The sequence below is a fragment of the Mastomys coucha genome, chromosome X (genome assembly GCF_008632895.1).
Source record: "Mastomys coucha isolate ucsf_1 chromosome X, UCSF_Mcou_1, whole genome shotgun sequence".
Lineage (NCBI taxonomy): Eukaryota > Metazoa > Chordata > Mammalia > Rodentia > Muridae > Mastomys > Mastomys coucha.
Genome location: NC_045030.1, coordinates 91,416,442 through 91,430,220, shown reverse-complemented (window position 1 = coordinate 91,430,220; position 13,779 = coordinate 91,416,442). Strand labels below are relative to the sequence as shown.

At 36.0% G+C, this 13,779-nt stretch overlaps 1 pseudogene; it reads right to left on the bottom strand.

Annotated features, from left to right (window-relative positions):
* Positions 1 to 328: 328 nt before the first annotated feature.
* Positions 329 to 3,615, bottom strand: LOC116087155 (annotated as a pseudogene).
* Positions 3,616 to 13,779: the final 10,164 nt, after the last annotated feature.

The following is a 13,779-nucleotide window of genomic DNA, read 5'->3' as shown; positions in this document are numbered from 1 at the left end:
CAGTTAGTCCTGGGCCCAGGCTATGAAATGGTCCTGCTCCCTTTCAGGATGGGTCACTCTGATCCTTGGTATGATTCTGTACCAAGATTCCTTCCCAGTTGATTCTTGACTCTTTCAGGTTGACAACATGTAATGATCTGGAGTGAAAGGAAATGATTATGAAATTAATTCTCTCTCAAGTATTGGACTTTTCAAAAAAATGTCAAAATCTCTAGTCAAACAGACCCAGATGAACTCTTCCAAGGACTGCTAAGGCTCTAGCAACAGTCTCCCAGGTAGTGGATATAGGTATACCTCCTCAATAGCTTCACCTCTGTAATCACTTAGATTACAGAGTGTCCTTGCTTTCAGTGGCCTGATTACTGAAGGAGTTTTAGATCTTTTCCATTTCAGCTGCACACAAATGTCTGAGAGATTTTGTAGCTACTCACAGAGCTGGAGGAGTCGAGTCTCTTCTCTGGCACCTGGCTCCTTAAATCAGCTCTGCACATGTAGGTGAGCTTGTATTTTCTTGTCCCACGGGGATTAATCAAATATAGGGACAGGAGCACATTAACTCCCCCTAATGACAGGTGCCCAGTCATGATCTACAGAGGTGAATAAGAGGTTACAGGCTCTTCTGAATAAATTATGTTGGAATCTAGAACTAACATGAAAAGAATTAAAGAGTTTTTCTGGAAATAGGAGTAAGATAAGAAATAGATAAGAAGGGATTGAAGGAGATAAGAAGAGGTAGGCTAGCCAATATTGTACTGTACCCACGTGGGAAAAGTAAAACATTAGACAACACGAGGTCTGGTCACTCAGTCATCTTGAATTTAATGCTAATTCTTTTGTTCCCGCAACAGGTAAAATAGCTGGGGCAAACCCTTCCCCCAAACTATGTCGGTATAACAGTCCAATCAGTAACTTCCTTCTTACTCCATGGAGGTGGAGCTTCTGAATGTAGCCGCTTCCACAGCGCTGCGTTACTGTCTGGACTTTGGGAGGGAGTCCACAAAATTAGTCCTCCAGGTCCTCAATATTGCACAGTCCCTAGCAAGTTGGAGCACCATGCTGTTTTGGAAATAATGGTAGATTTCAGTCTGGCTATCCAGGATTCCAATCACCTTTGAGTCCACCAGGTCCATAACCTAAAAGTGGTGCTCTTTCACAAGGAGCTTTAAGATCTTCTTGGGCACAGCAGGAACTTCAGTGGTTGACTTCCAAAGCCTTAATGAAGGTCCATCACTTGCCATTTTATAGGACAGTTCAACCTGTTCAGAGGTGGGGTAGCTGACTCAGCCTTTAAACTTCTCTTGTACATCCTAAAATAGGTCTTTTACACAGACACATCCTGGAAGAAGTGTCTGAAGTAAGCAGGTTGATCAGTGTAAGGAGCTTCAGCTCTTTTTCAGTGTTGAAGAGTTGTGGAATTGGCTCATTTCCTCAGGACCATGGAAGACCTTCTTGCACTCAGCAATCATGTGGGACAGCCCTTGAATGGTGGCTAGGTTTTCATTCAAATCTTTCCGGTCTATTTGTCCAAACTGTCTTTTCATTGCATTACTCTTGGAGAATTCTCTCTTCAGGATGTTGAGGTGGAAGAGGGAAAGGGCTAAGTGCACAGCCAGGTTGGTAGAGAATCATCTGGATTTCTTCCATACCTGCTGTAACATTGTTCACTCCTTTAAGTCTGGATCCTTGGTCCTTTCCATGAACTTGGACACAGCCTAGCTAAAACCATGCTTACTGGAAGGTGTTATTTTTTTCCAGTAGGGTTTTCAATTTCAGGAGTGAGTACTTTTGCAGTAGGTTCATCTGGGCCATAGACTGAGAGTCAATCTGCAGAGGTACAGAGTTCAGGATCAGCTGGTGAGGGCTCTGAAAGCTGTGCTACCTCACCCTGTGACTATTGCACCTGGTCAGGGAAGTCCTTTTTCCAGAGTTCCTTCTTTATGGGATATCAATCAGCTCTCAAGGTCATTGAGGGAGTTGCTTATGCTTTTCAAGTCACTAAATGTCCTCCACTTATGGTTCACATCCAGGTACATCTATTTTGGAGATGATAGGCAAGAAAACATAAAGTTCAGGTCTCAGTTCAAATCTTTCTCATTTGAAAACTTTTTGTTTGAATATCCTCTACATCTGCTTCTCATGGTAAAGAATGTCCTGCAGCTCAAGGAAGATGTCCTCATTCTCCAGATTGGTTAGGTCTCCCAAGCTGGAGTAGAGGATGGAGCCTGGTATGTTATCAAAGATGTTTAGGTAGCTACTGACATAACTGGAGGAATTGCACCTCTTCAGTTCCTTAGGACTGTCATTGTTGTTTTCTCTCCATAGGCTGAGATGTCCAGGGCCATGGAACCTTCCAGTCCTCCAGTTCATAAAACTTTCTCTGAAAGGACAGAAATCAGCATTGGAGAGAGACCTAGGGAAGGTTCCCAGCTTGTGATCATTTAGAATATAGAACTTTTTGCTAGCTGTCTTGTTTTTACAGTTCTGCTCTATCACATTAAAGCTGGACTGATAGTAAAGGTAGAAGCTCTTTAGATACATGCCCACCCAATTGTTACAGGTGCTAAGATTCTATGTCCTGCTGACCAGGTAGGGTGTGTTGATTGTACTCCTTGTCTCAGACTGGCATTTGCTACTGAGGTCTATATGGAATTGGCCATACTCCTTTTTTCTACCATGGGTACATGTGGTTACAATTGAGGGTTGAGACCTCTAAGCAGTTCAGCTGCTTCAGATTCTCATCCATACCTTCCTGCAGAATGGGAACACTGATGGTCAACCCTAGCTTGGAAGATGCTTTGTTCTTGCTGTGGTATGAAGTCCTTGAGCTTCAAGTTCTCCATCCATTTCAGCAGGCTCTGTCTTAGACTTGGAATTCCTTTCATGGACTTTTATACTAAAGCTAAAGCTAGACTGTACCTTGAGAGAAGGCAGGCTGGAGAAAGAGTCATCTTTGCTTACAAAGTGACTAGAAGAGCAGACACTGATGACAGAATTAATTTTTGGTATCAAGGCATCCTCATTTTGGTGCCAGTGAATGTGGACACTGCTGCTGGTGCTACTGAGTCTTCTCAGAGAGGATACCTCCTGGTGTTTGCTGAGTCCTGTCCACATGCATTCATGCCTTGTTGGCCCTCTGCCAGTTAGAATGCTCTGGAAACCCAGGCATTGGAATTTGCTTTGTGGGAAAGATATCAACTATCCAAGGCAGATTTGCTATAAGTCTGGAAAAGACATATTTGCTGTCCTTCCGGAAAGTACACTTGCTGCTTACTGCACAAGACTTATCTTCATCTGAATCCTCACTTTGATTCTGGTGATCTACAGCTTCATTGCTGTACATTTGTTTAAAGTGTTTACTCATCTCCAGAAGAGCTTCAGTGGCATCTCTTTCCAAGAAATCATGTTATCTCTTGAAGAATTAAATATCAAGAGGGACAGGAGATCTTCATATAACTGTGTATGCTCCAGTAAACCAGTTAACCTCAGCCAATCACAATCTCCCTTGGGTTCAATTTTTAGGGGATTTCTACATATGCCAGTGAGTGTGTTTCTACCACTATATGTATTTCTATGTAGGTCATGATAGACTGCTTACACAGCATGCATTAGACCCATGGCTTAATTCCTAGTCCCACGGAAGGAGTTTTTAGTTTTAGTTTATCATTTTCTTCCTACAAAGTGCTTATTTAATAACAGATTTATTTAAAAAGTCATTTTGTGTTATTACATAGAACTACTGACTAAATTTATTTGGAATAAGAGAAATTATATGCTTAAATCAAATAGCAGCTTGGGGACTTTTATAGATTCATTCAATTGATAAATGCCATTAAATGAATGAAATTTCAGCTTGAGGTATATTATTTTTTCTTCTGATAATACAAAGTTTGAAGACCATGAATTTTTGCTTAGATATACTTATTTTGTCAAGCTAGTGGTTTATTTTGTTATATATAAGGTCATATATGCACACACACATTTATTCAATTCACATCTGATTATAGATTCAGTTTATGTCATTTTTAAATTCTTTTAGTTTCCATAGCTAATGTATTGATATTGTAGGGAGCGGTGAAGCTGGAGAGGCATTCGCCATGGCAAGATGACGCCTACTTCCGCTGTCGACTCCTAGTAAACAACTGTTTGCGCATGTGCGTAGAGTGAAAAAGACACCATGTCACGGCCCATCCCGGGGCGTTACGTAGGGTAATGAGCGAACAGCCAATCATGGGCAGACACGCCACACTGTGGTGTATATAAGCAGTGCGGATTATTGGCTCGACCCTTTTTTTCCCTATGGATGAGGACAATAAACGTTGCTGCAGAAGGAACCTAGTGTCCGCTTGTCTTCTTGCTGGCGAGATGACTGCGTGGGCTACAGATACAATGTCAGAACCATTGTTCTCCCTCTTACTTACTCTTTGTGATTTTTACAATTATAATTACATTAAACAAGAAAAACATTGTATTGGTTTAAAATTGATTCATATATACTGTTTGTCCATGTCATATTTATTTAGCAGAAATATCCAGTAAAGACCTATTGGTATTGCTGTTTTGTTCACGTCTCAAATGCATGCTTTCACTATTTTGCATTTGAAAAAACAGAATGCCGCATTTGTTCTAATTGAAATCTCCAAATGAATCTACATTGGTTTGCTGACAGACATCTTTATTAAATTAAATCTTACTAATACTAAACATTCAATCACCTTAGTATAAAAGAAAGAATCTCATGGTGTTTAAAACTTTTTAAAATTGAATCTGGAAAAACAATGTGTTATTTAATTACTGTAATAGATGATTTTATGCACCCATTAAACATTTAAACAGCAATGTAAAAGATACTGAGAGCAATTAATAGGTAAATTAAGATCAGAAGCAATTATTTTGAGCCACTCATGCAAAACATTTCTTTCCTATCTATAATTCAAGTCTCAAAGAGGTTATATTTATAGTAAGATATTCCAAATGACTTCTTTTACTGGCTTAAGTTCTACCTGACTGGACAAAGAAAATTCTTGTCAAATGCTTTGTGGAAGACAGGTTTCCAGATGTTTTCAGAAATCATAGATCACATACTTCAAGTTCCAGAAGTGACATTTCTAAACCTCTGTACTATAAGAGCAGTTTAACCAAATAAACAACCATGAATATAAATACATAGTTGGGCACATTAATGTAGCCTATAATCTCAGAATTCAGAAGGCTGAGAAAAGGGAATTATGATGAGAATATGTCTTCATAAGCCGAAACAAATAAAGAGGGTCATAGATAGAGGGAAGTGAATAAAGCTACTTTGCTTTTAAACAACAATTATAATGAAAATTTGAGATGTTATTCTCAGGTGGAATATTGACAATACCAAATGAAAACTGGTAACTGAATTCATACATTTATATATTAAGTATATATGATTTATGTTCAATTTCATGATATAAAGAAATAATTTAGAAATTCATGTTAAAATGTTAATAATTTTAATTACAACATAAGCTTGTAGAAATTGTCACTATTTTCTATGGAGATAAAATTAATGATTATTTTTTTGGTTGAGTTTAATGTATTAAGGATATTTCCAATATATCTGTTATATATTGATAGCTACTAGATAACCATTTAAAAACATATTTAAGTTTGAGTGAGTTTTAAAATGTTATTGCATGTTTTTTCCCAGTGAAAATAAGAATGTATTTGTATAGGATAGTACTCGCAGAAGTAAGAAACCAGGTCATGAGAAATATAGGCAGGGCCTAGAACAATTACTCAGAGGGTAAGAACACTGGCTGCTCTTATCCAGGGTAAGTTCAGGGCACTCATATGATGAATGACAGCAATCTGTAACTCCAATCCCAGGCCATCCTGTACACTCTTCCAACTAACAACAGGCCCACATGTAATGCACAGATATACATGTAGACAAAAAAATCATATATTTTGACAACCAAAAAAATAAATATTTTTTTAAAAATATAGGCAAGCTACCAAGCAAGAATAGAAAATAGATATTAGAAAGAACATAATTTGGAAGCTTTACAGAGCTAAAAGATAAGACTAGAAAAAAAATAGATGTGAATAAGATAGAAAAAATGATACCCATGTGTAAGATAGGCAGCTATAGATTCAACAAGCTGAAGTTTGGTTAGGTTATGACAAAGTTGCATCCATACAAAATTGTTTCTCAACTTACTTTAAAATTTTTGTTTTACCATCAGTTTTGAGACCATCATGTCAATATGTCAATATATATATATATATATATATATATATATTATGTATATATACATATGTATATGTATATATATATATATAATATATATATTCTTCAAGAATGTAGAGGAACTATTGTCCATAAATGACTTTCATAACATAAAACAATACTCTTTGCTTAACATGAGATTCACTCAGGATCTTTGACACCCACTCTAAAACTACCCAAACAAACAAACAAACAAAAATTAAGGCTGTCCAGATGTTACATACAAAAATAACAATATTTTTCCTCTATATGCTCCCTAATATATCTATTAATTTTTTTTACTTCAGTGTTCAAATAACAATTGGATATATTTAGCTATAGAACAAACCTGCAGTTCCACTTGGGTCAGTGAGTTTCTTTGGACCAGAGGTTAGGCAGGACCTGCAAAGTCAAACAGAGAACAAAAGAGAGACACAGACGCTAAGTAAATGTATCAAAGCATCCCTTTACTTGAGGGTGTTTTGGGCTTAAATAGGCAGGCACAAAGTGAAACCGAAAACCTCTAGGCACAAAGTATGTATATAACATAAACACAGTTCTCATATGTGGAGATGCCAAGGTCTCTATAGATTCAGTTCTCAGGCAGTCAAGTTTGTTTACATTCAGCAATGTCTTCAGGCAGTGGGTGTGTCAGCAACCAGGTGTAGCTTCCTCCAGAATCCTCCAAGAGGAAACTCAGTGTAGTGGGCCATTATTTTAGGCCCAGCCAGTGTGAGCTGACAGTCTCACTCAGGTTGTCAGCTCTGGTGCGGAGGAGCTGAGGCAGGAGGGAGGGAGCCAACATTTAGCCATTCAAGCAGAAGCAAATTACAATATTTAAGTGATGTCTCAGTATTAAATATTGATTATTTTTATTAGAGTTTCAAGTGTCCCACTGCTATGTGTCTTACTTGTTGCAAAAGTAGAAGAAAATAATAGAGTATAATTATTTAAAATATCTTTCTATATATAGCACAGTAAATTGGGTAGGAGACATGAATCAACCTTTTCTAAATTAGAAGGCTTTACAGTGTCTTTTTCTAGTTTTGACTGAGATAGGGTCTCACCAAGTAATGTGGAAATTTCTGGTTTCCTTGGAGAGCCAGGTTGTAATGATATTTTGCTGGGGCAGACAGGTAAAAGAATCTTTTGCTGAAACAGACACAGGTGAAAGGATGTTTTGCTATAGCAAACATGTGAAAGAATGCATGGTGCTTAGACAGAATATAAATATGACTCCACAGACAATGGGAACTTGAAAATTGGTTCACTTTGCTCTGTCCCACTAGTCTTTTCTGAAGACATGCATGTATTGGTTCACTTTATATTGCATTGCTGAACTTTGCTTGTGATGACTTCATAGAGAGAAACTCACCAAAGAACTCCTCTTGAGATTCTTGTGTTTTCTTGCTGTTTTTGCAGACTCTGACTTATTGGTGAGCTTCCAAATTGAAGTGTGTAATATCTGCCAAATAGACTGGAATGCCCATGTTAATTCATGTTTGTTTTTTGCTAGTGGAGTGGACTAAGAACAATGAAGATTAGAATTGCCTCAAAGAACTATTTCTAAATAAGTCCACTTCCCTTGTGTCCTAATAACATTTTTTCTACTACCTCAGGTGGGTGGTGGGCTAGGGTGGGGAGGTTGAACCCTTATTAAAATAGCTGTGAAAAATGTATGCATACAAGCAAATATTCTTGTTTGGCTTAGGACTCAAAAGACAGACCAGGATGCCCCCAAACTTATAGAGATAGACCTGTCTCTGCTTCCAAGTGCTAGCATTAAAGGCTTGAATTACCACACCTAGCCTACCATGTCTTTCTTTATCTACTATATATACCCCTTAGTTCCAGCCAATTCCAGAGATGATTTACAGTTTTCCAAGGAATTTATATTTATTTATGTGTAGCCTGAGCTCCCAGTGTTTTTGTTCATAAATTTGCAGTAGTGTGTCATTACCACTTACCTGCAGATAACACAATGAATAAAATTTGATTATCATAAATAAGACCTTCTGCCTTTTTTATGCACAGGCAATATTATTTTTTTCTGTCAGTAATTCAAATAAATTATTTCTATCAACACTTTACCTTCCCTCTTTTCTCCACCATTTGCCTTTCTTTCCTTACTTATCTAATGATATTAACAAAATAAAATTACATGTGTCAATCACAAACAACTCAAGACAAATATATTCCACAGTGAAAACACATATTTTAGGATTCTCAGCTGAGTGCTTAGATGTGTGGAAATCTGAGCTAAATTAGTCTGTATTTCTAATCATAAAAACTACCTTCATCATAACCTCCTGTTTATTATTCATGTCATCATTAGGACCTACAGAAATCTATTATGTATGTACAGATTGAGTGCATAAAAATCTATTTTATGTGTCAACCTGTATGATGGGGTCTTCAATCCTTTTAGGTCTCTGATCATCCAGTTAAATTCTCTGCTATTAGTATCTGTTGTAGAATGTTATTCTCATGTATTTCAGGATATTTTTTCTTTCTCCTCCTTTCTTTCTTGATTTCTTTCTTTCTTGATTTCTTTATTTTTTCATGCTTTCTTGCTTTCTAATTTTCTTGCTTTCTGTTTTATTTGATACAGAGTCAATATATGTATCCTGGCTATCTAGGAAATCACTATATAGACCAGCTTGTCATCAAACTAACAGATATTCATCTACTTGCCTCTGCCTATTGAGTCTTGGGATTAAAGATGTGTGCCACCATGCCCAGCTATGGGCTATCCTTTCTTACAGAAAGATAAAATATTAAACTCTTGTCCATTGAGAAGATTTTACCTTGCTTTGGTGTCCTTTGAGGCAACATATATCAAGTGTAACAACAGCAAGCAACTTTTATTGTAGTGTCAGTATATAATGGATAATTATCTATAATTCAACTTCAAGCCACTGAGTACAGAAAATTCCTCAAGAAGCAGGCATGGTGATGTGTTCCTATAATCCTACTACTGGATTATTAGAGGTAAGTTTGTCAGCCTAGACTAAATATTGAGACCCTGTGTCAAAATATCAACAAAATAAATGCCCTATTAAACCATATATACATATGAAGAAGGGCTAGTAATATATCAGGAGTGAGCATGGCCAGTTCTTTAAATCATCTTGTCCATAACTCTATATACTTTAGTGCTTGTGAACATATCTTATCACATAGATAAGTTTGCTGGATCTGAAATATACTATATGTTTTGGGGAGATAAATATATATGATCATTTGTTATCTCATTGAAGTCATATAGAAACCATGAAGGTTCAAACAGAGGGAGGCTACCATATTTTACTATAATTTAATCCAATTCATTAACCATGACAAATGTGTGACATTTCTAGAAAAATCTTACCTTTTGTTAATTTTGTTTATAAAGCTTTGTTCTCTCCCTGTATAGATTAACATTTAGTTAAGGTAAGAGTCTAATTAGACACTTTGCTCAAATGAAAGGTTTACTGCTAATGTTTCCTGAGTTAGCTGTTAGGCATTTTTTTCTGGAATTAACTAAGTATCCTTTACATATTTATTTATGTTTGACTAGTAGCCACAAATACTGCTGAATTCAAAAATCACAATCATTTTCTTAATTATGGCATTAACGCTTTAAAATTAGCAGTTAGAATGTGTTTTCTGCTTTGTAAAGGATATTTCATCTTCAGAAAACTTGCATGTTTAAGAGTATTAAGATGAACTTACATTGAGTTTCCCACTCTCTGTTTGTATGTGTCTATGAGTGTGTGTGCATGTGTGTGTGTGTGTGGAGAGATCACTTTGTTTACCATAGGAAAGCAAGGTTTTTGGTAACTCTGGGTTTTATTAATATAATAACAATCTATTTCGACTGTGTGATCCTAAACTGTTCAAAATTCAGTTTTGGTTTAAAAACTATGGCTGTGAGCAAGACAAATAGATAGATGGTAGCAAACAGCATGTATTTATTTCCCCAGCTTATTGCCAATGTTGTCTATTTGTTTTCAGGTTGATAGTTGTGACCAGATGTGAAGAATATAACAGATTGATCTTTGCAACACAATCCCATGTGGAACAGTCACTTACTGAGTTCATTTATGATAACCTATTGCTATTCTCTGACAAATATCCATTTATTTTGTGATGTGGTCTGTGTTGTTAAATGGAAATAAGACATCTGTCTCCATTCCCATTTTTCAATTCTTCAAACTAGTATTTGTTGTTTTCCAAAGATACTGGATTACTTTCTGTTTATTGTTCAAACTCAAGAAATGATTTCTGACATATTCACTGGTTTCCATACAATAAAAATGCCAATATTCTTCAAGTCAGAAAGCCACAGCAGGATTTGTCATTTTCTGAGAACATTTATAAACCATACAATCAGATAGCAAAGAAAGTAGATTACCATAGTTCTATTCTAAGGTGCATTTGAAAATAGCTCATATTAATCTGGACCTTTGCAAGCTTCTGTTTTGATTTAGAGAGTGAATGATGTACTCAGATAGTATTATCTTAAAGTTAGTTCAATGGAGGAACTTAAATATCCTGGACATTTTCTTTCACCAACATATTTGTTTCAATAAAAGCCATAGATCCTAAAGTGGAAGACGAGGAAAAACTGACAAAATGGATTTCTTGTTATCATGAGGTTCTCCATCAAGACTTCATCTCATCAGTAGCAAATCCAGTAACAACTAATGTATTACATTTGCAAAACAACAATGAGAGAATAATGGGATATGTATCACATGAAAGCACAAGGGACATTTTGAGAAGGGAATGAGGGCAGTAGAGGAGAATTAATAAGAACAATGTGTAATTACATATGTATGAAAATGCCACAAGGAGACACAATATATTGTACGCTAACAAAGTAAGCTCTAGTCATCCGAGAAGAAGGAAATTCAATGAAAATAAAAATGTGGTTATCACTTTTATTTAATTCCTGAGTGTGCCAATGATTCATAAGCCTCTTTTGAGTTTTTTTTTCCTTCTGGTATTTTGTCTTTTCCAAACTTTGCTGTGATTGGTTTTGTTATATCTTATTATATTTTTTTCTATTAAAATAGGAAGAAAATATAAAGAAAGAAAACTAAAGAAGGAAGGAAAGAGAAAGAAAGAAAGAAAGAAAGAAAGAAAGAAAGAAAGAAAGAAAGAAAGAAAGGAAGGAAGAAAGAAAGAAAGAAGAGAAAGAAAATGGCTCTATAAGATTTGGCTCTAGGCAAGCCTGTAGAGCATTTTCATAATTAGCAATTGGTGTGGGATGCCCAGTCCATTGTGCTTTATATCATCTCTAGGTTGGTAGTTCTGTGGTCTTCAAGAAAAAGGCTAAGCAAGTCAAGGGAAGCAAGCCAGCAAGCAGAACCCCTCCATGGCCTCTGCATCAGTTCCTGCCTTCAGGTTTCTGCCCTGTTTGAGTTTCTGTCCTGACTTCTGCCAATGATGATCAGTAAGGAATGTGGAAGTGTAAGTCTTATAAGCCCTTTGATCATGGTATTTCATCACAGCAATGATAGAAATAAGACACCTTCTAGAACAGCAGGAAACTATCTCTTCTTCCACTAGGTAATGTGCTATCTAGATTATTATAGCTACTACCTATCTTAAAAGGTTATCAACTTTGTCGGATAAGTGTAATAAAAATTAAGAAGGTGGGTCTCTGATGACATCATTTTACTCATAACTACAAACTCATAACTACAAACTCATAACTACAAACTCTTCTTTATCTCTCTGCTTTGTGATTTTTGAGATCATGTATACACTTATATTCTAACTAATACAATGTGAAGCAGAAATTCTCTCACTGTATATGAAAGCATTTACCTGATAGACTTTTGGATCCTATTAGTAGAGATAGATCTTTGTTCTTAAGACTTACCTCATGAAGACAATGGAGATGATTTTTAATATCCCTTCATTACTTGGTCATGAGAAAATAAAATATCTGAAAGCTGTTATATAGCCAGTTTAAATGTGTTTATTTCCATTTTGTAACAATTTCCAGTTGTTATTTCTGGTGCTGTCTTTTGAAATGTATTATGTGATTTTTCTCTGTCCTTCAGCATTTTTGAATTGATTATTTATTGTTATAGTGTTTAATTAGTTCTGTATGAAATGAGTAGATAATAGATGATAAATGCTCATTACAATTATACATACTATAGTATTGTGCTTAAATTATATTAATATGGTCAAATATAATTTGCTATCAAAAAATTAAAAAAAAATCACTAATTGTTTTATACATGTAAAAATAAGTCAAAAGTTAAGCCTCTCTTGTATATTTAACAAAATGTGTAGGATAAATGGGCACTGAGTATCTCAAGATAATGGGCAGTCCATCTGTTGGTTTTATTCTTACTAAATATAAGTAAAGGTCTCTTTGGAATTCTTGGGATAGGGGATTGTGGAAGGGAAACCAGCAATGACAATAACATTTGAAATGTAAATAAATAAAATAGCCAATAAAAATTTAAAAAATATTGGCTAAATATTTGATAAGAAAAGTTTACATAAGTTAATATTAGGAATGAGTAACAAAATAATTAAAAGTTGAACTCACAGGAGAAACTAATATTTTAAAAGTAATGTGATGTTATTTTTTTTCTTTTCTTTTTTTATTAAATGTTTTCTTTATTTAAAATATCAATTTTCCCAGGTTCCCCCCCCCAAAAAAAAGAAAAAATAAAATAAATTAAAATAAAAAAACCAAAAACTAAACAATTCCTTGTTCTCTTCCCCCTCCCCCTGCTCACCATCCCACCCTCTCCTGCTTATTGGCCCTGACATTCCCCTACACTGTTGCATAGAACCTTCACAGGTTCAAGGGCCTCTCTTCCCATTGATGACCAACTAGCCCATAATCTGGTATATGGAAGCTGCTGGAGCCATGAGTCCCCCCATATGTACTCTTTGGTTGGAGTTTTAGTCCCTGGGAGCTCTGAGGGTACTAGTTAGTTCATATTGTTGTTCATCCTAAGGGGCTGCAAACTTTTCAGCTCCTTGGGTCCTTTCTCTAGCTACTTCATTGGGGACCCTGTACTAGGTCCAATGGATGGCTGTGAGCCTCTACTTCTGTATTAGTCAGGTACTGTCAGAGCTTCTCAGGAGACAGCTATATCAGGTTCCTGACAACCAGCACTTGCTAACATCTACAATAGTGTCTGGGTTTGATGATTGAATATGGGTAGGATTCCCAGGTGGAGCAGTCTCTGGATTGTCCTTCCTTTAGTCTCTGCTCCATAGTTAGTCTCTACAACTCCTTTCATGGGTATTTTGTTCCCCCTTTTTAAGAATGAATTATAAAGTCAGCTATTTTAGTTAATTAGTAAAGAGCAAACAGTATAATCAAGATTATGTTATAGGGGCTTGAGAAATTGCTCAGTGATTAAGAGCAGGTATTGCATTTGTAGAGGACATTTGTTTGGTTACAGCACCTAAATAGGATGGTTCATAATTGCATATGATTCCATTTCCACAGAGTCCAACACTGTATTCTCATTGGGCTTCATTAGGTACCTGAAATTACATGTCTACACCAACAAACA